At 45.0% G+C, this 26,446-nt stretch overlaps 1 protein-coding gene and 1 long non-coding RNA gene across 4 annotated transcripts in view; one reads left to right on the top strand and one right to left on the bottom strand.

The window, feature by feature from the left end:
- Positions 1–1,014, top strand: part of LOC135036804 (uncharacterized) — a 255,806-nt gene extending 254,792 nt beyond the window's left edge. The window contains exon 4 of the long non-coding RNA XR_010231459.1: positions 544–1,014. This is a non-coding gene — a long non-coding RNA (uncharacterized LOC135036804). The remainder of the gene's footprint in view (positions 1–543) is intronic.
- Positions 1–26,446, bottom strand: part of COL8A2 (collagen type VIII alpha 2 chain) — a 379,634-nt gene that overhangs the window by 84,873 nt on the left and 268,315 nt on the right. Inside the window, exon 3 of one of the 3 annotated variants that reach the window (XM_063954478.1) lies at positions 11,652–11,750. The exons of 1 other annotated variant lie outside the window; for it this stretch is intronic. The gene's annotated coding sequence lies outside the window, so the exon portion shown is untranslated. Of the gene's footprint in view, positions 1–5,519; positions 5,674–11,651; positions 11,751–26,446 lie in introns of those variants that run through there. One more of the 3 variants, XM_063954482.1, reaches the window with a different exon arrangement.

Here is a 26,446-nt window from a genome sequence, read left to right as displayed (position 1 = left end):
ATTATAAACAGAGACCTCATTTTCTTCCATGCAAGACGCAGCCAGTGGTAAAATTATTTTACATCAATATTTCTCTGAAACTGGAGATTTTCATGGTAAAATAAGACGAGAGGAAGAAGCACGTTTGGGAATTAGCAAAATCTGAAAAAGAAAAATATTTTTCTACTGCTTAAGAGAGTCTGGGAATTTAACGCTTAGCAACTTGTTTAACAAGCAAATGACAGCCGAGAAGACAATTTAAATTAAACATTTGTCAAACATAATCACATGAATAAATATACACATGTGTACATGAAGGGGCTTTTCCCCTGTGAAAAATAGCTAATTACTCACAGTTTCTGTGTAATTCATTTAACTCTTCTCCTGCCAGGAGTATGCACTATTTTATGGAAACATTTATTAACATATGAAACATAAGTATAATTGCCAGGTAGTAAGCTCTGATGTGTGGAAAACCAAAGCTACTTAAGTTTTATAATATAATTATGCTGGATGGTCTGCCGTGTGTATTGTAGAAGAACAATAGCAATGATGCTCTTTCAGGGCACCCCAAAATACTTGGAACAAAGGTGAAGAATGATGTAAGAATATGAGCACATGGTGATCCAGAGTGGACAATGGAGGAATACTGTCACAACTCCAGCTGCTTCCAGAAATCAGAAGTCCATGCGAACGTCTCCCATTCCTGGTTCGGACGTATCTAAGCGACTCCACTGCTCCAATACTCTGTTTACAAGAGCAGCCATCATCAGCACTATTACCTGCAATTGCGTCAGCTTCATCCCCAGTGCAGAAGATGTAACAGATCTATGCGGGTCAAACGCTGCAGTTTGTTCGCAGTGCAGCGATCGTGTCAGAATTGCGCTTGCCAGCCGGCCAAAGGCCGTCGTTACCTAGCAATCGCCTCTGCCTGACTGACAGGCAGAGACGTTCGATGGGCGGGAGGGGGCAGCACGGCGGCGTTTAGCCATTTTTGGGACGCGGTCCGGCCAACGCAGGTGTGGCCGGACCGTACGGGAGGCAGGCCGCAGCGGCTGCATGACGTCACAAGCAGCCGCTGCGACCAGGGACAGCGTTGAGTAACTCCCGGCCAGCCGCAGGAGCTGCGCTGCCCGGAAGTTACTCTACAAGTACAAAAGCATCGCCGCTGTGCGATGCTTTTGTACTTTTGTGGGGGGGGCCGGACTGACATGCGGGGCGGACTAGCCCTGTGCTGGACGTCCCCCCGCATGTCTGGGAAGATGATCGTAGCTGTGCTAAATTTAGCACAGATACGATCAACTCGGAATGGCCACCTATGTGTATGCTCACCTCTTAATAGCCCGCAACTCTATCTACTCGCCCATGGGATGCATCTCCTAGGTGCAAACTCTCTCTTCCCACCTAGTAATGCCCATTCAGGTGTATGTGAGCAACAACCACGATGCAGCCAAGTCAGACTCATTTCACAAGCAGACCATACTTGCCTCCTCTCCTGGAAGTTGCTTGGAGACTACAGATTTTTTAGGTAGTCCCCCGCACCCCTGAAAGTGTGGTGGATCTCCTGCATTCCACCCGCTACCTAGTGAGGTTGGTAGGATTGGGAGGTAATTATGGGAATCGCAGCACTGTATGGGGGTGTAGGGCTAAATGGAGCAAGTCGCGTCACTTTAGTCCCTACCCACGGACCTGTGAGCTTTTTCCTATGTTGTAGGTGCAGATACATTTCTGACCAATGCAGAAGAGTGGATATGACCTGAATTCTCTGAAAGATATTTACTACCAGATAGGAATTTGCAGATGGTACAACATTGCTGATTTTTTTATATGTGTACTGTATCTCTCTGACTTTTTCAGTGGCATAAATTACTGTGCTACAGCATTTTAGTATTGTTAGCAGCTGTAAACTGTCCTTACAAATATGTAATCGCCACTCTGAGCGTCTATTGTTTTTTACAACTGTATGATTGCTTATGACAATCATTATTATTTCAACCTTCTGGTAAATTAAAATTGCATTATGCAACTATTTCTAAGGTCGTGCTTAATTTACTTGCTATTTTTCGTGTGTGTTTGGTCTTTGAAGTTCCTTTAATTATTCCAGTGAGGCGTTCAGTGACAGCAGAAGGTAAAATCTGAGCTCCACTGGCAGGCTGGAAGCTAGTGTGGAAAAAGGTCATTATCTTAGACAAGGATCAGCTGTGCACCAGACTTTCAATTCCCCTAAAAGTGAGTCTGATGGGATTCTAATTTGAGCTTTACTTGAAACTAGCTCTGCTCAGCAGGTGCACGTTCTTCCCGGAGGGTCATTCCATGCCAAGCCTTAGGTGCGTTATAATCTCTATCCTGTTATGACAAATCATTCCACAGACATCTTCTGAGCCTGTTTCCTTTATGCTGGCTCTATAAGACTCACAACTGTCCCTCTTACCGTGTGGCAATACTAAATATACTAAATATATTTGCAGTTGTGTTAAGTAATACCGTTTTCAGACATGTGTCCCGGGAATTAGCCAGGTCTAGCAAGCTAGTAAATTCCTGGGTCTCAGCTCCGTGATCCTGGTCCTTAGCAGGGTTGTTTGCAGTCACACATACAGAAATCCTGGGTTTCATGCGCATTCACGTGCAAAAACCTGGGATACCCATGTATGTGTGAAAGGGGTATAAGTTGTGTTTTATGTCAGTGTATAGTGCTGTACAGTATGTCATCCAAATCATTTTAACAAATGGCAAAATTGACGTTTTCTGAAAGCCTACAAAAAGAGGGTACAGGTTTCACGGTAACTGATTAAGTGTAATTTTAACCATTACTAAGAAATACATATATATATATACGGTATTCCTTTTTTTTTTTAATGGTTGATCTATCCTTTCAAACAAGATGTCATGGAGGATGCAAATTTTTTTTATTTAAGTGCTAAACTTAATCTTAACCTTAATTCTGATGATATTCCTAAATGTAACTATAATCATAAGATTTCCCTAAGCCGGTGGGCAATAAGCGGCCCTCCAGCTGTTGTAGAGCTTCACATCCCAGTATGCCATGCAAGTGATTAAACATGACCAAATAGCAAAACTATGGCAGGGCATGCTGTGATGTGTAGTTCTACAACAGCTGGAGGGCTGCTTATTACCCACCCAGGCGGGCCTAAGCCATGTGCCAAATTATAAATATATAACAATATTTAACCGTAGCCTTATTTGAAGACCTATCATTAGTCCAACTGCCTAATTTCTGGTCCTTACTATAAACCCATTCCTAACAAAAGATCTCATGTCACACCTCAAAATCTAAACATACAGGGAATGCCTTATCTCTGCAGTTCCCGAGCTTTCTCAAATCATGGAGCCATAGAGTGTCTGCATTTTTTTTCAGGCACCCACTAGGCCAAAACTTTCTTGTTAAGATAATCAATAAAGCTTTTTCAGTTAAGTAAATGGTGTTTACCTGTCATCTTTAGGTTCAGTTAAGCAGTTGTGCATCTGTTTGTCCGCATATTTCATCATTAGTAGACATCAGCACTAGTTTTGCCTATCAAAATGATCATACAGTACATCATATGATTTGGTACTACCACAACCAATGGCATCCTGCAAGTGCCCCGTGGCACCGAGATGTCATGACTCCCAATTTGGGAAACACTGCTTTATCAAGTATCATTTCAATGGAAACATTACAAATTTGTGACGGTTTTTAAATACATTTGAAAGGTTCCATTTAAGTGTAAAATAAATATCTGCAACGAGTTAGTAAGTTATGTCACAAAACGAAATGGGTGAGAGACCGCTAAACATACAAAATAAGTTTCTTTACATACAGTAAGATATCAACTTTCTTGAATATATACATGTATATATATATATATATATATGTAACTTTTTTCATACAACATACTGTAAGTAGTGGTATCACGTCTACATCTGCAGTTCAGCAAAGTTCAATAATACCACTTTTTTGTTATCAACCATAGGACTAAACTTACTAAGCGCCAATTTTGCTGTCAATTGCATACTAATAGACATTGCTGGAGATTTAATGTCTAAAATACAGTAGTTACTAAGTATTAGTTTTGACTGCCATTTTAAGTCCACCATTCGTGCCCATTGGTTTTTTAGACACTAGCCTGCTGCAAACCTGTCGACAAACTGAAAAGGATCTGCCGTATCTATTTGGTAAAATTTGGTGTGGGAACTACAATACCCTTTTTTCTGCCGTACCAGTGTGTCATGGTAATTCGAAAGGGTAGCTCCAGGTGCGGTAAGCTCCTGTCCATACTTTACAACCGGGTTTGTGGAGGAAGTATCTTTCCCCTACCGGGCCGGGTTAAGTCCTCCGCTTCGTCTCCACTGTCTCCGTGAAGGTTGATGAGAAAAAAGTGTAACCTCAATTTAAGAGAAATAATTCTAGAGTTTCAAATGATGACTCAATTTATTAATAGAACCAACAGAGTCAATACTTAAATACTCTTAGCAGATACACTATGGATACATACAATAAGTACATATGAGTTTACAGCATGAACTCCAATTAACTATACACACACCAAACAATTAATGCAAATGTATTGTACATGTGGAAGATCGCTGTTTTTCAGGACTGTATTAGGTACCTGCAGGAAAAGGGTTACTATCTCCTATAAACTTTTCTTAAGACAACACGGTTCAAGTAAACAACTCACAATAAATTAACTATGCAATTACTTCAACTGACATGGTAAATTCTATCTTACTTGTTAACAAGTACAGTATTAATCAAACTGTCAAATATTAGTAAGAAGCCTTCACCAATAGCAATCCATGCAATCTATTACCGATAATCGGTCCCACAACATCTTTAGAGTTCATGCGCGTTTAGATCAAAACTAATGAGAGCTCTTACAATATGTTCCCCGTTCTAGGAAGAAAGAAGTTTTCTGTTCCTTAACGATATGCTTCTGTAAAATAGTCTAGCTAATAAATGAGTGCTGCTCGTTGCTTCTTTTGAAAATAGTTTGTTCTAGGAAGTCTAACGGCACTTCACTGTGAGTGAAGTACAGAATTTCAGAGATAATTAAAGTTCCAGATCCACAAACGTATTATATTCCTGTCCTTCAGTTAAGTTTAAATTAGGTCCCTGATTTCTATTCTTCCCCTCCTTTTTGCTTTAGCGACTGAACGAGACTGAGATCATCGCACAACAAATATTTGGTAGTCAGAATTCTACCTCTGCCACATGGTATATATAGTTGTGGCCAGAAGTCTTGATTCATTAATACGTTTAGCATTTTTCATGGCTTGGGGCAACATTTGTGCATTCTACTTTGAGTACTGTAATATTATATATCTTTCTGTAGCTATTAATACCTGAGTCAGTTGTGTTTATATATAAAATTGTGTTTATATATAAAGCAGTTGAAAATATATATCTGTGTTGAAACAAACACAGTTGTGCTACTTTTGTGCGTGTCAGCTGACATCTACCGTATACACGCCATGCACACTCTTTTTTACATATTTGAAAGTCGCTGTCTGGTTATCTTGTAAGCAATGAAGCCTCTGACCTGTGTCAACAAAGAAATCTGCGTTCGGGTAATCAATGTTCCCTGGGTATTCTAGAAGACAGATTACTGAAAGGATCGGCTGTAATCTGTTGCCAAGAAACTTGCCAGACTGGATCAGTCGATGACCTGCCAAGATCCAAGAGGCCAAGGAAAACTCTGCAATGTAAAGATCACATTAACCTACACAGTCATTATTTGATGTCTACAGATTTGTTCTCTGAATGTGGAAGAAGATGTCTCAGCATATACCTGGTTATATTGATAATATAATGTCATACACACACAATAGATATGTTATATAGCAAAAATGGATTAAAAATAATAGATACATTTATAAAGGTGAGAAATTCATTGCACTCACCTTTATATATTGATTTATTATTTTGAATAAATAAATATTTGCTATATAACACATCTATTGCGATATTATATTATCACTCTAACCAGGTATGCGCTGAAATATCTTCCATATCGGGCCTCACATTAGTGGAGTTGAGTAGTACATCCACTAGTTTTAGTTAGAGCCATCAGTTTATTTTAGCGCAGTTTCACATCGTTATCTCTCTGTTCTTGTTCTCTGATTGGTCAGCAAAAGGAAAATGGGATGTTTCTAGTGTGTGAACATTAACTGTGCATCAGAGGCTTAAAAAGATTGTTCACAAAGAATAGAGAGGAAAGAAAAAGCCACTGATGACAAGTTTCAAAGGATGAGCTGAATGGCCTCGGTGAAGAAGAATCGATCCTGGACCGTTGAATAATAGCAGAAAGTCATTTTAGTGATGAAAGTTACTTCTGCCTAAGTTAGCCAATATGTACAACTAAGGGCCGGGTGTAATGAAGTCCGAGTTGGCCGGATGTGCAGGGTCCCAGACGAACACAGACTTTTTTTAAAGCTGCAATCATATATACAAGGCAAAACCATGCCTTGTATATGATTGCTGCTTAAACAGAATGTCCAAGTTGGCCAGGAACCCTGTACCCCCTACCCCTATGTGTATTTGTGACACCTTGTACCCCCACTCTACCCGTTTGTGTGTCACCCTGCCCCTCCACTCTACCCTTGTGTGTGTGTCACCCTCTACATCCCCTCTCTGCACATTAAGGCTGATGGGGGCCCAGGTCAACGGAGGTTGTGGGGGCCCCCACTAGTAAAGTTGCTGGCAAAGCCCTGACCCCCGCAAAAAATAAACATACACATTTGCCTGGCACACGCACAGCATCCAGTGTCCGGCGGCACCACACTCAAGTGGAGGAGCTCTAAATGAAACTACAGCTTCCAGTAGCCCTTGCATCCAGCAACAAGGGCTGCTGGGAGCTCTAGTTTTAATTTATAGCCCCTACACTGTAGTGCAGTGCCACCAGACACCGGATTTTGTGCGTGTCTCCGTTGCCAGGCAAGTGTGTATGTATTGTTTTTTGCAGGGGGTAGGGCTTTGGCAAGTATGTGCGCTACCTGTCGCGCACCCCACCAGGTCACACAGCAACAGGGAACAGCACCGCAGGAGCACACAGTCACTGTCTCAAGGGATTTCTCTTCACGATCCTGCGAGACTGGCTGCGCACAAAGGAGCTCCTTGGCGACTGCTATTAATTAATAGCTGAGTCGCCAAAGGGAGACTCCTCCGAAGCAGTGTGGGGGCCCCTGTCGCCCCTCCCTTAATCCAACTCTGCCTCTCTGTATAAAGGGGACCCTTTCTAAATTTCTAGATCGCCCCTGAATGTTGCAAAATATGTCACAAGACACAATATAGACATGCTTCCCTCTACTAAAGAAATGTTTCTGGACAAAGACTGGTCTTCTTTCAAAGTCTTTCAAGATGACAATGCACCATGACATAGAGCAAAACCCGCAATAAATTGGTTATCTAGCGTAACATCAGGTTGCTGATTTGGCCTGAACTACAGTGTGTCCTGATTTTAATCCAACTGAGGCATATACCTGTATACTGTGGCATAGTATTGGATGCAAGATCTCATCGAAGAGCACAACAAAAAGGTTAGCTAATTGAAGCATCCTAGAATTAACTTATCTCTCACCTCCTCTAGATAGTCTGGTTTTGTCAATACTTAAGCATTGTGCAGCTGTGCTCAAGTCCAAGTGCTGGCCATCCGAATGCTAATCACTTTTGAGCTATCACTTCACCCTCCTTTCAATATACACTGTACGTTGCAAAAATGAATACTGTACTGATCAAAACAAATCACTGTGAGAATAAATATGCATTTTATTGAAAATTAATTAATGGCTTTCTGTATTATTTTCACTTTTGGGTAAAAATTAAGATGTTTATCAATCATATAAATGTAAGAAAGCCACCCAGAATAGCCATATCAATTCCATAGACAACAGCATCTAATATGTGCACAATGCAAGCAGTTTTTAGATCCTTTTAATAATTCTATGTAGTGCTGCTCCACCTTTTATTGTCTCAAATTGGTGTCTAAAATACAGAAAAAGCATGTGGCACTAGTGATGCAAGACTAAATAAGGTCAATTATTCGCTGATGTTTCAAAACTCACTAATTTGCTAGTAGATAGAAACATATAATATACTTACTCAATAGCTAGGAATTCCATAAACAAGTTCACCTTGCTACTGAACATACTTTCTCTGCATGTATATGTATATTGTATAATTCATGAACAGTCTGGAACCTGATCCCTTGAGGAGGGGGTGAACACCCCCCCCCTCCCCTCCCCTAAACAAATACACACCCACACCCAGGTAGTGGGGCCAGTTCAACCATGTTTATCTGTCTAGATCAGGGGTGGGCAATAAATATCCATCCAGCTGTTGTTGAACTACACATCCCAGTTTTAGCATGGGCAAATAGCAAAACTGTGGCAGGGCATGCTGGAATGTGCAGTTCAACAACAGCTGGAGGGATGCTTATTGCCCACCCCTGGTCTAGAATGATGCTTCAAGGTGCGAGTTCTCTTGGGTGGGGGAATAGAAAGTATCGTTCAGATTTTAAGAATGCATGTTTTGAACCTGATTTTCTGTGAGGCTCAAACTACTTAATGTAGTTGTGTAAAACTTGCCAACAAATTGAATCATACAGTATGTCCTACTGGGCATTTTTCTGCAGGAGTGATCTCATACTTTGGGAACCCTGGGCTGTGAAATATCAGTCAAAATTCAAGCCATGGCACCCTTCCCCTTCTTAACCTCTGGCCTGGCGTAGTCGCATCAGATGCAACCACACCAGGCTGGGCTTTCCCTGACATGATCGCATCTGATGCAACCAGCCAGAAACGCCCACTAGGTGTCTAGAAGATTATCTTCTTATATAAGAGGGATCCCCTGTCCTCATGCACCTGTAGCTATGCTGCCTTGTTGCCCTGATCACTGCTGGCCACAGTGAGAGGGAAGCCCGGCAGCACCCATACCCGCCGGCTGCAGGGCAGGCTTGACTGTAAAGAAAACAGCAGTCATGAGCCATGACTTCTCTTAGGCTGTATCACGATCATTGTGGCCAGCAGTGATCAGGCAGCCCAGAGGCACCCCTCCTGCCAGCCTCAATCTCAGACTTCGGTTTCAAATCTGTATGTGAAACAATTTTGTTCAAAAATGTCCTTAAAATTGTAGATTTTTTAATAATTATCACATCATTTAAATAATAGCTATCTGAACTTGATTTTACAGTTTTGTCAAAAAAATATACTGAATGAGGTCTAAATAGCTCAATTTTGAGGACATATTTTGGGGAAAAATCATTCAGTTGAGTTGTTAATAGAGCAGGATCTGCTGTGTAACTGAGGAGTAGCCCCTACCTGTCTATATTACACACAAGATGCTTGCTATCAAATAAGAATTGAATTATTTAAATGTGCTAACATATAACACTGAAAACAGGAATAACCTCATAACTCTTCTCAGACATACTGTAGAGAACATTTCAAGTTATTCATTGAAGTACTGTATTTTAATTCCTTTCTAATTATATAATTGTTATGGATTTGTTCAATCCTACTAACTTTTAATTAATCTAGTGTTTATAATCCACAAAATAGTTTTTAGTAAATCATGTTAAGAAAACTTGTTTAAGGCATTTGGAGATTGCTTTGGCGCAGTGCTCATCATTCAGTTCCCGGACTGCATTCCGTGACACCCCTTTTAACCTTCTGTGAGAGCCAATGTCTATTTTCGCCAGGACACAAAGCATAATTTTTATATTCTAGGTTAAGTAATCCTGTGTTCTATTTGCAATCTCCTAATGTGCTGACATTGGAAGAGGATCTGGGCGATGATCTTGACTTTGAATTCTGGAATATATGTGGGCCAGTAAAGTGAAGATATTCAAGTATGTCCCTTTGAAAATGCATATAAAATTGTCCATCGGTGGTATTAACCTACTGTAATGGCTGCCAGATTTATTTGAGTAGATGTCCAAAACTGGGGATCTTTTATCATGTTTGATGGCTGCATCATTTTCATTACTAAGACATCCCTCCAAGTAGATCCTCTGTATTTTTTTTCTAAATCTATAATGCACATTCTTCATAGCTATCATGCCATATTTGAAACCAACATTGGTTTTAGCCATATCATGGCTTCAGGCCACAATTTGGCCACATTCACTATAAACTAAATAGCATATTGATGACCTAAAAGTTAAATATTTTGCATATACTGTAGATATGCAAAATTATTCGTTTCTAGGCTGATGGCTACCACTACATTCTACCTTTCTTTGCTCTACCTTTGAGATTGAACTTTCTGGAATTTATTGGTCTACTTATCAATAGCAAAATCCTCCCCTCATCGTGGCAATAGAAACTCTGCTTTTTTTTTTTTTTTTATAAATTTGATACATAAGCTTCATAGCTCTATTCTGTGTGATGGTAATTTAAATAACGTTTACTATTCTCAGCTCTTGACTACCTTCAACACTTTCTTGTGTGTGAGAGCACAGGGCTAGTCCGCCACGCACGTCAGTGCGCCCCCCTCCCCCCCGCATAAGTGCAAAGGCATCGCAAAGCGGCGGTGCCTTTGCACTTCAAGAGTAGTTCCCGGCCATCGCAGCTTTAGCATGCTGGCCGGGAACTACTCATCGCTCCCTGGCCTGGCTGCGTGTGACGTCATGCAGCCGCTGCGGGCCAATCCCTGCACGGTCCGGCCACGCCTGCATTGGCCGGACCGCACCCACGAAATGGCAGCCAAACGCCGCCGTTTCGCCCCCTCCCGCCCATCGATCGCCTCTGTCTGTCAATTAGGCAGAGGCGATCGCAGCACAGCGACGGGCGGCCATGCGCCGGCGCACTGCGGTGCCGGCGCATGCACAGTTCTGACCCGATCGCTACGCTACGAAAAACTTCAGCGTGCGATCGGGTCAGAATGACCCCCATAGTCCCTGCTTTAGGGTTTTTTTTTATTTAAACACTAAACAATTATTTCACTAGACCTTCTCTCCAATATGCTCCTTTGGTTTCCATGCCCATTCTTCATTTTCCCCATCCCCATATGATTTATGTTCTTACGCTGTATCAGCCTTAATGCGTATAGCCTATGTATTGAGAATAGATTGCACAGGATCATATTGTGATGATTTGTTCCTCCACTCTGTTGTCAATGTTTGCTCATTTTTTTATGTGCTTAAAGAAGAAGAAAAAGTAACAAGAGAAAAAAAGGGATGTTGTAAGGTAGAAAAATCGTTTGTATTATTAAACAATTAAGGAGCGCTTAAAATTAAAAAAAATTTATTACATATATACATACATTATTACATTCTTATAAGATCAGCAGTGAGTAGACATACTAATATCAAATCATTTAACTACTCACTGCTGATCTTATAAGAATTTTATAATGTATGTATATATGTAATAAAAATTGAGAATTTTAAGCGCTCCTTAATTGTTTAATAATACAAACGATTTTTCTGTTTTATTTGTTTAAATGGTGTCCAGATTGCCCTTAGGAGCAGCAGGTCCTTTGATATAGGTGCTTTTTTAAGAGTACATACATATGAACACACTATTTTAATCTATTCAGTGCCCAATACTAGAAAAAGGATTATTATCCTATAGTGTTTTAATTTGATTTTGTAAGGTATTGCCAATATTCGTACAGCAAACAGCTCCTGTTACACAAATAAACTCCTGCAGTAAATCAAACCATAAATACTTGCCTGCTGGATTCTTCCTCCTAGTAATCTTATATTTTCTCTGACCGCTGCTTCACAATCTCCCCATATAAGTGTCCAATCTAGGTTTAATATATTGACCACCTAATTGAAAAAAAAATAAAAAAAATCTCAGCAGATCTCTCCACAGGCTGACCACAGCAACCTCATACACTCCAAATAGGCAGTTTTAGGTATTTTGCAGAACAGTTATTAGTTTATTAACTTTTTTAGAAATGCTATCATTTGGTATATGAGTGTAAATTTACATTGCTAATTTGCTATAACAGCATTTTATACTGTATGAGCTATTGCCATACAATAGGTGCCAGGTTAACTATAAAGTCATCCAGGAGCCGCATTCTACATCATTCTTTGCAGAGGTGACTGGTACATATACTGTCTGCATAGTTGGAATTTCTGCATGCGGTAAGCTCAGCCTGGACTCTACAGTAACTCTCTTGTGTCCAGCTACAAATTAAACAGTAGGTGACCTTATAGACAGGTGACACCATGTCACATGCAACTAGGAGAGTATTGCAAGCACACTCTACAATAAGCCTTCCCCACCCAATATATGCCCATTAGGCACTCCTAACATATGCATAAGCCAGTATGACAGTGCTGGGAATGGCTGGGCACCTTTCCATGCAGCCAGAAATGCTTCTTAATATGTGCTCTCCTATCTACATTATCTCATTTTAATAATCTTCTCAGTGGCGCACCCAGGGGGGGTTTCCGAGTACCCAGAAACCCCCCTCCACTAAAAAAAAAAATTTTTTTTTTTTTTTTTTAAGCTGCATGAGTATTATTAATGACTGTCTAGCGTCCTCTGCAGCCTGCTGTCTTCCTGGTGGCACTTGCAAGTGCAATAAAAGTTTACTTTATTTTAATTATAGTACATATATATCCATGTGCCTACATATATACACATGTATATACATACATACATACATATAAACACACACACACATATGATATATATATATATATATATATATATATACATGTGTATATATATGTGTACTGTATGTGTGTGTATATATATTATGTATGCATGTTTAATATGCTATGTATATGTGTATATGGGTTCACTACGATCTCCCGGCGGCCGGCCTCCCGGCGACCAACATACCGGTGCCGGGAGGCCGGCCGCCGGCTTACCAACAGTGTGGCGAGCGCAAATGAGCCCCTTGCGGGCTCGCCACGCTACGCGCGCCACACTATTCTATTCTCCCTACAGGGGGGTCGTGGACCCACACGAGGGAGAATAAGTGTCGGTATGCCGGCGGTCAGGCTCCCGGCGCCGGTATGCTGGTCGCCGGGAGCCCGACCGCCGGCATACAGAAGACCACCCGTGTATATGTATGTGTGTGTGTATGTATGTATGTATATATATATATATATATGTGTATAGATATATGTGTATATATATATATATATATATATATATATACACATATACTCCTCCAAATCGGTCGGCACTCAGATCCTAAATGGACAACTGCCCCCGGTGCCTGATTCCTTGAATCAATAGTTCTCCAAATGCGGCATAAACGGCACTCACGGGGTTGAATAGTTGAAAAAAGCTGGTAAATTTATTTAGTGTAACGTTTCGGAGCTGCTGCTCCTTCTTCCAGACACCAGACAGTTTGGAAGAAGGAGCAGCAGCTCCGAAACGTTACACTAAATAAATTTACCAGCTTTTTTCAACTATTCAACCCCGTGAGTGCCGTTTATGCCGCATTTGGAGAACTATATATACACATATATATACAGACACACTAGTCTTACGGACCCAGCATATACTGGGTCACCTCAGTCCCCACCCCCGTGATTGGCTCCGCCCAGTTCTGGAAACCCCCCCATGCAAATCCTGCGTTTGCCACTGCTTCTCCACAAATTGAAATATTGTCTTGCAAAAGTTGGACACCCCTGCACACCTATTCAGCACTTTAGGGGAGATGTCCAGTGATGGGGAGCCTTTGGCACTCCAGCTGTTGTTGAACTACACATTCCAGCATGCCCTGCTACAGTTTTGCTATTTGGCCATGCTAAAACTGTAGCAGGGCATGCTGGGATGTGTACAGTAGCTCAACAGCAGTTGGAGTGCCAAAGGTTCCCCATCACTGTATTAAACACTCAAGAGAGGTAAAGTGGAGTAGTTGCCTATAGCAACCAATAAGCTTCTATGCTTTTATGAACTGTGCTAGATAGCGATAGACTGATTTTATGCTCTGGTCAAGAACTCCACTTTATGTCTAAACTGTTTGATCTATCTCCTCTTAAGCATGGAACTACAGTACGCCACTCTGCCCACCTCTGTTCCACGGACATTTGCGCTTTTGCTTATACTGTAGCTGGTGCACCTGTGTAATTGGGGGTTTTGCACTGCACCAAAGTCCATACCTCCCAACTGTCCAGATTTCAGCGGGACAGTCCCGCTATTCGGACACTGTCCCGCTGTCCCTCCCGCAGGTCGCAGTTTCCCGCGGGTGGGGGGGCAGTTGGGGGAGGCTTTGATCACCCGCTGCTTTGCTCTGCAAAGCAGCTGGTGATCACTGAATAGATGCCGTGCACACCCGCACGGCATCTATTCAATGCTAGGGGGGGAGCAGGGGGTTGCCCAGCTGCTCGGGGAGCGCTGGCACGCCCCCAAAATGGCAAAAACTGGGTCAGTGACGCTCGGCCATGCCCACTCGACCGAGTCCATGCCCCTCCTGCATTAAGGCACACACCCTTTTCGGATCGCGCGCGGCTTCACCGCGCAGGTGTCTCGGTTTCTCCCTCATCAAAGTTGGGGGGTATGAAAGTCTGACAGTGTGAAAATGCACTGTGTGCATCACAATTACTTTATTTTCTCTAACGTCCTAGTGGATGCTGGGGACTCCGAAAGGACCATGGGGAATAGCGGCTCCGCAGGAGACTGGGCACAAAGTAAAAGCTTTAGGACTAGCTGGTGTGCACTGGCTCCTCCCCATATGACCCTCCTCCAAGCCTCAGTTAAGATTTTGTGCCCGAACGAGAAGGGTGCAATCTAGGTGGCTCTCCTGAGCTGCTTAGAGTAAAAGTTTAAATAGGTTTTTTTATTTTCAGTGAGACCTGCTGGCAACAGGCTCACTGCATCGAGGGACTAAGGGGAGAAGAAGCGAACTCACCTGCGTGCAGAGTGGATTGGGCTTCTTAGGCTACTGGACATTAGCTCCAGAGGGACGATCACAGGCCCAGCCATGGATGGGTCCCGGAGCCGCGCCGCCGGCCCCCTTACAGAGCCAGAAGAGTGAAGAGGTCCGGAAAATCGGCGGCAGAAGACATCCTGTCTTCAATAAGGTAGCGCACAGCACCGCAGCTGTGCGCCATTGCTCTCAGCACACTTCACACTCCGGTCACTGAGGGTGCAGGGCGCTGGGGGGGGGGGCGCCCTGGGACGCAATGAAAATACATTAAATGGCTAAAAATACATCACATATAGCTCCTGGGCTATATGGATGTATTTAACCCCTGCCAGTTTTCCACAAAAAAGCGGGAGAAAGGCAGCCGAAAAAGGGGCGGAGCCTATCTCCTCAGCACACAAGCGCCATTTTTTCCTCACAGCTCCGTTGGAGGAAGGCTCCCTGACTCTCCCCTGCAGTCCTGCACAACAGAAACAGGGTAAAACAAGAGAGGGGGGGCACTAAATTGGCATATTAATATATACAGCAGCTATATTAGGGAAAAACACTTATATAAGGTTATCCCTGTATATATATAGCGCTCTGGTGTGTGCTGGCAAACTCTCCCTCTGTCTCCCCAAAGGGCTAGTGGGGTCCTGTCCTCTATCAGAGCATTCCCTGTGTGTGTGCTGTGTGTCGGTACGCTGTGTCGACATGTATGAGGAGGAAAATGGTGTGGAGGCGGAGCAATTGCCTGTGTTAGTGATGTCACCCCCTAGGGAGTCGACACCTGACTGGATGGTCTTATGGAAAGAATTACGTGATAGTGTCGGCACTTTACAAAAGACTGTTGACGACATGAGACAGCCGGCAAATCAGTTAATACCTGTACAGGCGTCTCAAACACCGTCAGGGGCTATAAAACGCCCGTTACCTCAGGTCGATACAGACACTGACACGGACACTGACTCCAGTGTCGACGGTGAGGAAACAAACGTATTTTCCAGTAGGGCCACACGTTACATGATCACGGCAATGAAGGAGGTTTTGAACATTTCTGATACTACAAGTACCACAAAAAAGGGTATTATGTGGGGTGTGAAAAAACTACCCGTAGTTTTTCCTGAATCAGATGAATTAAATGAGGTGTGTGATGAAGCGTGGGTTTCCCCCGATAAAAAACTGCTAATTTCTAAAAAATTATTGGCATTATACCCTTTCCCACCAGAGGTTAGGGCGCGTTGGGAAACACCCCCTAGCGTAGATAAGGCGCTCACACGCTTATCAAAACAAGTGGCGTTACCGTCCCCTGATACGGCCGCCCTCAAGGAACCAGCTGATAGGAAGCTGGAAAATATCCTTAAAAGTATATACACACATACTGGTATTATACTGCGACCAGCAATCGCCTCAGCCTGGATGTGCAGTGCTGGGGTGGCTTGGTCGGATTCCCTGACTGAAAATATTGATACCCTGGACAGGGACAATATATTATTGACTATAGAGCATTTAAAGGATGCATTTCTATATATGCGAGATGCACAGAGGGATATTTGCACTCTGGCATCAAGAGTAAGTGCGATGTCCATTTCTGCCAGAAGAGGATTATGGACGCGACAGTGGTCAGGGGATGCGGATTCCAAATGGCATATGGAAGTATTGCCGTATAAAGGGGAGGAGTTATTTGGGGTCGGTCTATCGGACCTGGTGGCCACGGCAACGGCTGGAAAATCCACCTTTTTACCCCAAGTCACCTCGCAGCAGAAAAAGATACCGTCTTTTCAGGCTCAGTCCTTTCGTCCCCATAAGGGCAAGCGGGCAAAAGGCCACTCATATCTGCCCCGGGGCAGAGGAAGGGGAAAAAGACTGCAGCAAACAGCCTCTTCCCACGAACAGAAGCCCTCCCCCGCTTCTGCCAAGTCCTCAGCATGACGCTGGGGCCTTACAAGCGGACTCAGGCACGGTGGGGGCCCGTCTCAAGAATTTCAGCGCGCAGTGGGCACACTCGCAAGTGGACCCCTGGATCCTGCAAGTAGTATCTCAGGGGTACAAATTGGAATTCGAGACGTCTCCCCCTCGCCGGTTCCTGAAGTCTGCTTTACCAACGTCTCTCCCCGACAGGGAGGCGGTATTGGAAGCCATTCACAAGCTGTATTCCCAGCAGGTGATGATCAAGGTACCCCTCCTACAACAGGGAAAGGGGTATTATTCCACGCTGTTTGTGGTACCGAAGCCGGACGGCTCGGTGAGACCTATTTTAAATCTGAAATCCTTGAACACTTACATAAAAAGGTTCAAGTTCAAGATGGAGTCACTCAGAGCAGTGATAGCGAACCTGGAAGAAGGGGACTATATGGTGTCTCTAGACATCAAGGATGCTTACCTCCATGTCCCAATTTGCCCTTCTCACCAAGGGTACCTCAGGTTTGTGGTACAGAACTGTCACTATCAGTTTCAGACGCTGCCGTTTGGATTGTCCACTGCACCCCGGGTCTTTACCAAGGTAATGGCCGAAATGATGATTCTTCTTCGAAGAAAAGGCGTCTTAATTATCCCTTACTTGGACGATCTCCTGATAAGGGCAAGGTCCAGAGAACAGTTAGAGGTCGGAGTAGCACTATCTCAAGTAGTACTACGACAGCACGGATGGATTCTAAATATTCCAAAATCACAGCTGATTCCGACGACACGTCTGCTGTTCCTAGGGATGATTCTGGACATAGTACAGAAAAAGGTGTTTCTCCCGGAGGAGAAAGCCAAGGAGTTATCCGACCTAGTCAGGAACCTCCTAAGACCAGGCCAAGTGTCAGTACATCAATGCACAAGGGTCCTGGGAAAGATGGTGGCTTCTTACGAAGCGATTCCATTCGGCAGATTCCACGCAAGAACTTTTCAGTGGGATCTGCTGGACAAATGGTCCGGATCGCATCTTCAAATGCATCAGCGGATAACCCTGTCTCCAAGGACAAGGGTGTCTCTCCTGTGGTGGTTACAGAGTGCTCATCTCCTAGAGGGCCGCAGATTCGGCATTCAGGATTGGGTCCTGGTGACCACGGATGCCAGCCTGAGAGGCTGGGGAGCAGTCACACAGGGAAGAAATTTCCAGGGCTTGTGGTCAAGCATGGAAACGTCACTTCACATAAATATCCTGGAACTAAGGGCCATTTACAATGCCCTAAGTCAGGCAAGACCTCTGCTTCAGGGTCAGCCGGTGTTGATCCAGTCGGACAACATCACGGCAGTCGCCCACATAAACAGACAGGGCGGCACAAGAAGCAGGAGGGCAATGATGGAAGTGGCAAGGATTCTTCGCTGGGCGGAGAATCATGTGATAGCACTGTCAGCAGTGTTCATTCCGGGAGTGGACAACTGGGAAGCAGACTTCCTCAGCAGACATGATCTTCACCCGGGGGAGTGGGGACTTCACCCAGAAGTCTTCCACATGATTGTGAACCGTTGGGAAAAACCAAAGGTGGACATGATGGCGTCCCGCCTCAACAAAAAACTGGACAGATATTGCGCCAGGTCAAGGGACCCTCAGGCAATAGCTGTGGACGCTCTGGTAACACCGTGGGTGTACCAGTCAGTGTATGTGTTCCCTCCTCTTCCTCTCATACCAAAAGTACTGAGAATCATAAGAAGGAGAGGAGTAAAGACTATACTCGTGGCTCCGGATTGGCCAAGAAGGACTTGTTACCCGGAAATTCAAGAGATGCTCACGGAAGACCCGTGGCCTCTACCTCTAAGAAAGGACCTGCTCCAGCAGGGACCATGTCTGTTCCAAGACTTACCGCGGCTGCGTTTGACGGCATGGCGGTTGAACGCCGGATCCTGAAGGAAAAAGGCATTCCGGATGAAGTCATCCCTACCCTGATCAAAGCCAGGAAGGATGTAACCATACAACATTATCACCGTATTTGGCGTAAATATGTTGCGTGGTGCGAGGCCAGGAAGGCCCCTACAGAGGAATTTCAACTGGGTCGTTTCCTGCATTTCCTGCAAACAGGACTGTCTATGGGCCTCAAATTAGGGTCCATTAAGGTTCAAATTTCGGCCCTGTCAATATTCTTCCAAAAAGAACTGGCTTCTGTTCCTGAAGTTCAGACGTTTTTCAAGGGAGTACTGCATATACAGCCTCCTTTTGTGCCTCCAGTGGCACCTTGGGATCTCAATGTAGTTTTGGGATTCCTAAAATCACATTGGTTTGAACCACTCACCACTGTGGACTTAAAATATCTCACATGGAAAGTGGTAATGCTGTTAGCCCTGGCTTCAGCCAGGCGTGTCTCAGAATTGGCGGCTTTATCCTATAAAAGCCCTTACCTAATTTTTCATACGGACAGGGCAGAATTGAGGACTCGTCCTCAATTTCTTCCTAAGGTGGTTTCAGCATTTCACTTAAACCAGCCTATTGTGGTGCCTGCGGCTACTAGGGACTTGGAGGATTCCAAGTTGCTGGACGTAGTCAGGGCCCTGAAAATATATGTTTCCAGGACGGCTGGAGTCAGAAAATCTGATTCGCTGTTTATCCTGTATGCACCCAGCAAGCTGGGTGCTCCTGCTTCTAAGCAGACGATTGCTCGTTGGATTTGTAGTACAATTAAGCTTGCACATTCTGTGGCAGGCCTGCCACAGCCAAAATCTGTAAAAGCCCATTCCACACGGAAAGTGGGCTCATCTTGGGCGGCTGCCCGAGGGGTCTCGGCTTTACAACTTTGCCGAGCAGCTACTTAGTCAGGGGCAAACACGTTTGCTAAATTCTACAAATTTGATACCCTGGCTGAGGAGGACCTGGAGTTCTCTCATTCGGTGCTGCAGAGTCATCCGCACTCTCCCGCCCGTTTGGGAGCTTTGGTATAATCCCCATGGTCCTTTCGGAGTCCCCAGCATCCACTAGGACGTTAGAGAAAATAAGAATTTACTTACCGATAATTCTATTTCTCATAGTCCGTAGTGGATGCTGGGCGCCCATCCCAAGTGCGGATTGTCTGCATTACTTGTACATAGTTATTGTTACAAAAATTGGGTTATTGTTGTTGTGAGCCATCTTTTCAGAGGCTCCTTCTGTTATCATGCTGTTAACTGGGTTCAGATCACAAGTTGTACGGTGTGATTGGTGTGGCTGGTATGAGTCTTACCCGGGATTCAAAATCCTTCCTTATTGTGTACGCTCGTCCGGGCACAGTATCCTAACTGAGGCTTGGAGGAGGGTCATAGGGGGAGGAGCCAGTGCACACCAGCTAGTCCTAAAGCTTTTACTTTGTGCCCAGTCTCCTGCGGAGCCGCTATTCCCCATGGTCCTTTCGGAGTCCCCAGCATCCACTACGGACTATGAGAAATAGAATTATCGGTAAGTAAATTCTTATTTTAGGCAACTAGTATGGATTTTACATGCGAACATGGCTGTATTCACGTGGGTAATGTGTTGCATATTTTAATAGGAGTACGTGGATTGGCCAGCTGTCTCGTACTTGTGTGAATGTGCCTAGTTATGCACTCGAATAAAAAGGCTTCATCACGGTTTAACAGACGGGGCCGAATGTAATAGAGTGAGAGTTTCAAAAAGTGAGAGATTTGGTAAGGTTTTGCAGTTTTTTTTAAAGTGGCAATCATTTACACAGCAAGATTAACCTGGTTTTGTAGTGTAAATGATTGCCACATTAAAAAAAAACCTGAAAAACCTTACCAAATCTCTCACTTTCTGAAACTCTCACTCTGTTACATTTGGCCCATGGTTTTAGTAAACTGAGAACCACTGACGGAAAAGTGCTATTAGGGGGGAATTAATTTCTAGCGTGTGTGTGTGTGTGTGTGTGTGTGTGTGTGTGTGTGTGTGTGTGTGTGTGTGTGTGTGTGTGTGTGTGTGTGTGTGTGTGTGTGTGTGTGTGTGTGTGTGTGTGTGTGGAGGGGGGGATATGGAGCACTTTTCTCATTATAAAAGAACCTGTTTTTCTTAAACATACCTGCCACACTCACAATTCAGCAAATCACATTTACAGTACAAGTGTATTGGGGGTCATTCCGAGTTGATCACACCAAGCAACTTTTTGCTGCCTGTGCGATCAAATAATCTCTGCCTATGGGGGGGTGTATTTTAGCATAGCAGGGCTGAGAACGCTTATGCAGCCCTGCTATGCTAAAAAAGTTTCACTCAAAACAAGACTAGCCCTGCAGCTACTTACCCAGTGCGACAGATCCAGCGACGAAGATCCCGGCTGTGACGTCAGACTTCCGCCCTCCGTTCTCTTGGACACGCCTGCGTTTCTCTTACCACTCCCCGAAAATGGCTGGAAACGGTGAGTATCCGCCACGGAACGCCTCCCGCCTGTCCATCTTCTTGTGATCGCCGCTGCGATCACATTTGTCGTTGGCGGCATTGTTGCCCGGCGATGATCGTCACCACGAACGCCGCGCATCCGCATTTCCGACCCGTTCGCACAGCAGCAAAGAACCGCTGCGTGCAAATGGGTTGGAATGACCCCCATTGTGTATAATATGGTCACACAAAAATAAGACATAATAAAGCCAGTTTCAATGCCCTCTTACTATTATGATTAATTTAAAGAGTATCTAAATAGTATAGTATATTAGGTGACAAATTGAAATAAATGAAATGGGTGCTCTTAAAATAACAACAGACAGACTTTGACGTGACATATTGGAGTTTATTTACAAATACTCCATGGTACATGGAGTAAAGGGCAATGCTTACTAGCTGAGTCTTGCTAGTAAAAGCATTGCCCTTTTAAAAATCGAGCACAAACACACTAAGAAGTGCTGTGTTTTACAACCCGACCACTGGTGTATTTATAATGGGTCCAGTGTGTGCGGTGCACACGGCCCCCGGGGATCCAGGTGGGGCCACACCGCACACCCTTCACCTATTAATCTAAATACTTACCCTCTGGCATCCCATGGCGCTGTGACATTTTCCCAGTGATTCACGCATGCGCAGTAGAAAAATCACTGGGAAAATGTCCGCTGCACCATTTTCCCGGTGATTTGCGCATGCGCTCTAGGCACTGTAACAGCGCTAGGGTCCCCTAGGGACCCTAGTGCCCAGAGCTATACAGCACTGGTGGCTAGAGAGGAGGGGGCCAGACGAATCCTCGTCCTCTCTAGAAACACCCCTGAACCTGACTCCTTTGACCTTTTTCTACATGCACATTTTCCTTCACACGCACAATCAATGGCGTAACTCCCAGAGGCAATGGAGACATTTGTCGCCGGGCGTTAGCCATCAGGGGGGCACAGACGAGCAGGCACTGAGGTTATAGATGAATCCATAAATGCATCCATCTATAACCGCTGTGTGTTTAACTGGCGCTGACCGTGTTGCGCACATGCCGCTGCTGCTGTCTCAAAGCAGCAGAGTTCCGAGATCCAGTCACCGCTGCCGTGCCACCGCTGTCACAGAATAGCTGGGCATAGGCAAACTACTGTAGGCATTTGCACTGCCTATGGTCCGGATCTGCTTAGAGTGATAGTGGTTCGTGGGGCAGGGGCACCTGCCGGCGACTCTGCAATGATCTGAGCTGTCCGTCTCAGCTGAGATCGGCCAGCAGCTGGCAGGACAGCTGTGCGGCGGGAGGGAGTACCGGCAACAGCACAGGTGCTGAGCGAGGCTCGGCTGGCTGACAAGTATAAACATGCTGCTCCGTTTGGGCGGCTGCTGGCAGGACACATTACTAAGCTGCCGCCCTCCTCCCGAGCAGCCCCGGCACCCTCCCTCCTCCAGCAGCTGCAGTGAAGCAGAGGTGGGCCTCCTCTGTCCTCAACTCCTCCTCACACTACCGGCCGAGCGGCACCATGGGACAGCATAACAGCTGGCACTTGGTGAACTCCGCGTCCAACGTGGATCCTCCTGCCGCTGGCCTCCTCTTCAACGTGCACCTAGATCCGTGGGCCGCCCTCAATGACACCATGCAGCTCACCCTTTGCAAGGCTGAGATTGGACACAGCGTGGTGAGTGACTGGGTAGTCCTGTACCCACCTCCCCCGCACCCCTGTGTGTTACCGCCCTCTACCCCTACCACTGTGTGTGTGAGTGACCCCCTGTACTCCCCTATCCCTGTGTGTTACACCTTGTTCCCCCTGTACCTCCCCTTCCCCGTTGTTTGACACCCTGTACCCTCTACCTTTGTGTGTCACCCTGTACCCCCCTACCCTGTGTTTTGACATTTTGTACCCCCATACCCCCCGTGTATGACACAGTTTACACCGCCTACACCTGTGTGTGTGACACCCTGTGCTCCCAATACACCCATGTATGACACACTGTACACCCTCTACCTATGTGTGTGTGTCGCCCTGTACCCCCAATGATGAGTATATTTTTGATCTGTGGAGGGGTTAAATTGGCTTTTTATTGTATTTTTTCCATGCCCATCTCTCCCCCATTCATATCATCACCCCAAAACCTCTGCCTCAGAGTCACAGCCTGTCATCCCACACCCTCTACCCCTGCTCACAGGCCATAACTTCATACAATCTGCCACACATTGGGGATGGGTGACCGGTGGCCGGTATCTTGGCGGTCAGCATACCAGCGCTGGGATCCCGGCTGCCAGAATGCCGGCAGGGAGCGATCGTAACAAATTGTCTAAGTCCAGTGAGGAAACTCCACACAGATGAATATGTCTGTAGTATCTGGGGTTCACTTAATCTGTCTGTGGTATCTGGGGATCAATAATGCTAACTGTAGAATCTGGGGGTCACTGATGCTGTCTATAGTATCTGGGGTCACTGATGCTGCCTGTAGTATCTGAGGGTCAGTGATGGTATCTGTGGGTCACTAATGCTGTCTGTAGTATCTGTGGGTCACTGATGCTGTCTGTAGTATCTGGGGGTGATTGATGCTGTTGGTAGAATATGTGGGAGACCGATGCTGTCAATAGTATATGGGGGTCACTAGTGCTGTAGGTAGGGGGGGACACCACAATCTATATTGCCTCCGGGCACTTGGTATGAACTTACGCCACTGCGCACAATCCTTCTAAGGTTGCACAAAGCACTATAACTGCACTAGCTCCAATACCCATAATAAATGTGCTCTTCTCGTTATGGGAATATAAAATGTGTGAGATGGAAAGTAGGTATATTATCGTAAACAGAAAAATGCTGCACCACTATATACATTGCTTAATTTACAGTATCTGCTCCATGTTAAATATCTGTATACATTACTTTCAATAGGGAGATGCTAAACTGCACTGTATTTTTAATTGATCTCCTTACTACGTTCATTTTGCATCATTTTCTTGCTGTAGAGTAATACTGAATATCTATCACAGTGCTCACCTTGGGATTTTTAGTCTCATGCCCTACTGAGTGCTGGAAATGTTCACTCTTCCGTTATACTGTACATTATACAAACCCATCTGCTGGATCACTGGCTTCTAGGTGCTTAAGAGCAGGGAGTAGCTTCTTTCTGTGTTTTATATAGAAATCCCACAACCAGCAGGTCCAGCCATGTAGGCATTTCTTTTGCCTGGCAATCCATAGCTGGCATGTTCCCAACAGTAGAGGGGTTAACGAGGAGCCAGGAAAGGTAACCACGGGATGAAAAAACCATCTGCGAGAGCAGAGCCGCAGACAAACCACACGGAGGTCTGAACAGCCACAAAAATGCAGTGGGTTCAGTGCTTGTTCTCTGTATCTACTCAAGCACTAGGGCAGATCTTTATGGAGCTGGATGATCATTTCCGTCAGTAGATGAACAAGCAGCAGTTCTCAAGAGTCTGGAGCTGGACATTGTTGAATACATTTCTGAATTAGTCCAATGTTACCAGATATAAATATATACCTATATCATCACGATCATCGTCAAAGCTTATTGATAAAGTGGCATAGATTTCACAGCAGCGTACAAAGTAATACAGATATGTCAAAAAATAAAGAGTACTAGGATACCATGAAAGACCAAATTCATCACATATCAGACATTATTCACATGAAAACATTCGGGAAAATTACAGTTATGCAGAATAAAAATTAATTGATGCCATTTCATTCAAATCACATGGCAGATAGAATTAAGGATAAGAAGTCATTCAAAACGGATACAGTATGAGCAAAATAGTTATGCAGAATGAATACATTTATTTCTACCAAATCACATGGTAAGCAGAAAGCCTAATAGGATTTACACAGAGGGCGGAATATGGACAGACACGAGACAATGGGGGTAGATGACTGATCTACAATCTAGAAGGAGGGCTAAGAGACCGTGGGCCTAGCCATCCATGTGGGAAACCGAGGGTGGGGGAAGGAGGAGGAGGGTGTGGAGCTACAGTATACAGTCAGCAAAGACCTATTTCCTGTAGGAGCCTAGATGATGCAGTTCCTATGAAATACCTTTAGTTAGTGACACATACTGTATAAGCCGATGGCTGCATGTGTGGATTGGCTGTAGGAGACATGAACAGGGATGTGCAGTGAGGTAAATTATTAGAATAATATAAAGAAGATATGTGGCACCCCACTAGTGGCTACATAGACCCAGGGGGGTTTTCTTGTATTCTGGTGCATTAAACTGTGGACATAAAAGAATGCACTATACAGATGAAGCTGCGCTCATTCGAGGTGGATCCATCGCAAACGAGCACTCCCGGCGTGACTAGGCGATCCGTCCGCCTAGTCATGCCGGGAGTGCACAGCGACGCTCCCATTCAGAGCGTCTCTGCCTGGGCGCGTGGACGGAGACGCTCTCCATTCAAGAGAATGGGGCGCATCTCCCCCGCGGGTGTGCGCGCCCATGCAGACAGGAACACTCTTGGCGCCCGGGCGCGCATAGTCACGACTAGCATGGCTCCATCTGTAAGTGTACAGACTCCGGGTGGGCTCCCTCCTCTCCAAGGTGTCGCAGGCTCCAGCATTGGGCAGCTCTAGTCGTGGGACTTCGGTAAAGGTAAGTATTAAAACAACATGGGTGTAGTGTGTGCGGTGTGGGCCCCCCTGGACCCAGTGTACACTGTACACATTGCACCCATGACAGAAACGCCAGTGGCACTATACTCATGCTAGCATTGCCTTCTATCAAAGACAGCTTTTATGTGGAAAGACTTGCTTCAGTAGCTAGCGTGCAGTGGAGGATTTTACTAAAGGAAGCTGCACACAGCTCAGAAACAGCATGAGGAACTGAGTCCCCAGGTCAGTGGCTGGTCTGGTGTGAGGAGGTTCTGCGAAGGATACCTGTAAAGATCATTGTCCCCGATGACCGAAGTTAGAGAAATGGCATTCGGGGAGCAGTGGGAGCCTCCCTCAGCATTTCCACAGCTTCCAGTGAACGCAGCTGGCATGCACTGAATGGGGCGGAGCTGAGGTGGAGTTTCTATTGCTGGAGCTGGCCTGTGGAGTGTGGTGATGTAACTATCCTCACCTACAGGGGCAGACCAGAGGCGGCTGCCAGCTAGATAGTGACAGTGGTGGGCGGACAGGAGGCTGTTCCCCATTGCACAGAAGGAAAAGAGATGCATTTATAAGAGAAGGGATGCTGATACAGTGTGCAGGAGCTTGTGAGAAACCTTTAATTGCAACTCTCATACCCAGGAACATTCACCGGAAGCAGGCTTTTAGCAGTTACTTCCCCAATCTTTATTTGCAATTAATTCATAGTGCTGTAGTCCAGCAGTTTAGGGACAGTGAGGA

The sequence above is a fragment of the Pseudophryne corroboree genome, chromosome 2, assembly GCF_028390025.1.
Source record: "Pseudophryne corroboree isolate aPseCor3 chromosome 2, aPseCor3.hap2, whole genome shotgun sequence".
In the NCBI taxonomy this organism is placed as follows: Eukaryota; Metazoa; Chordata; class Amphibia; order Anura; family Myobatrachidae; genus Pseudophryne; species Pseudophryne corroboree.
The sequence above is the reverse complement of the archived record's forward strand: the minus strand, read 5'-3'. Positions and strand labels throughout refer to the sequence as shown.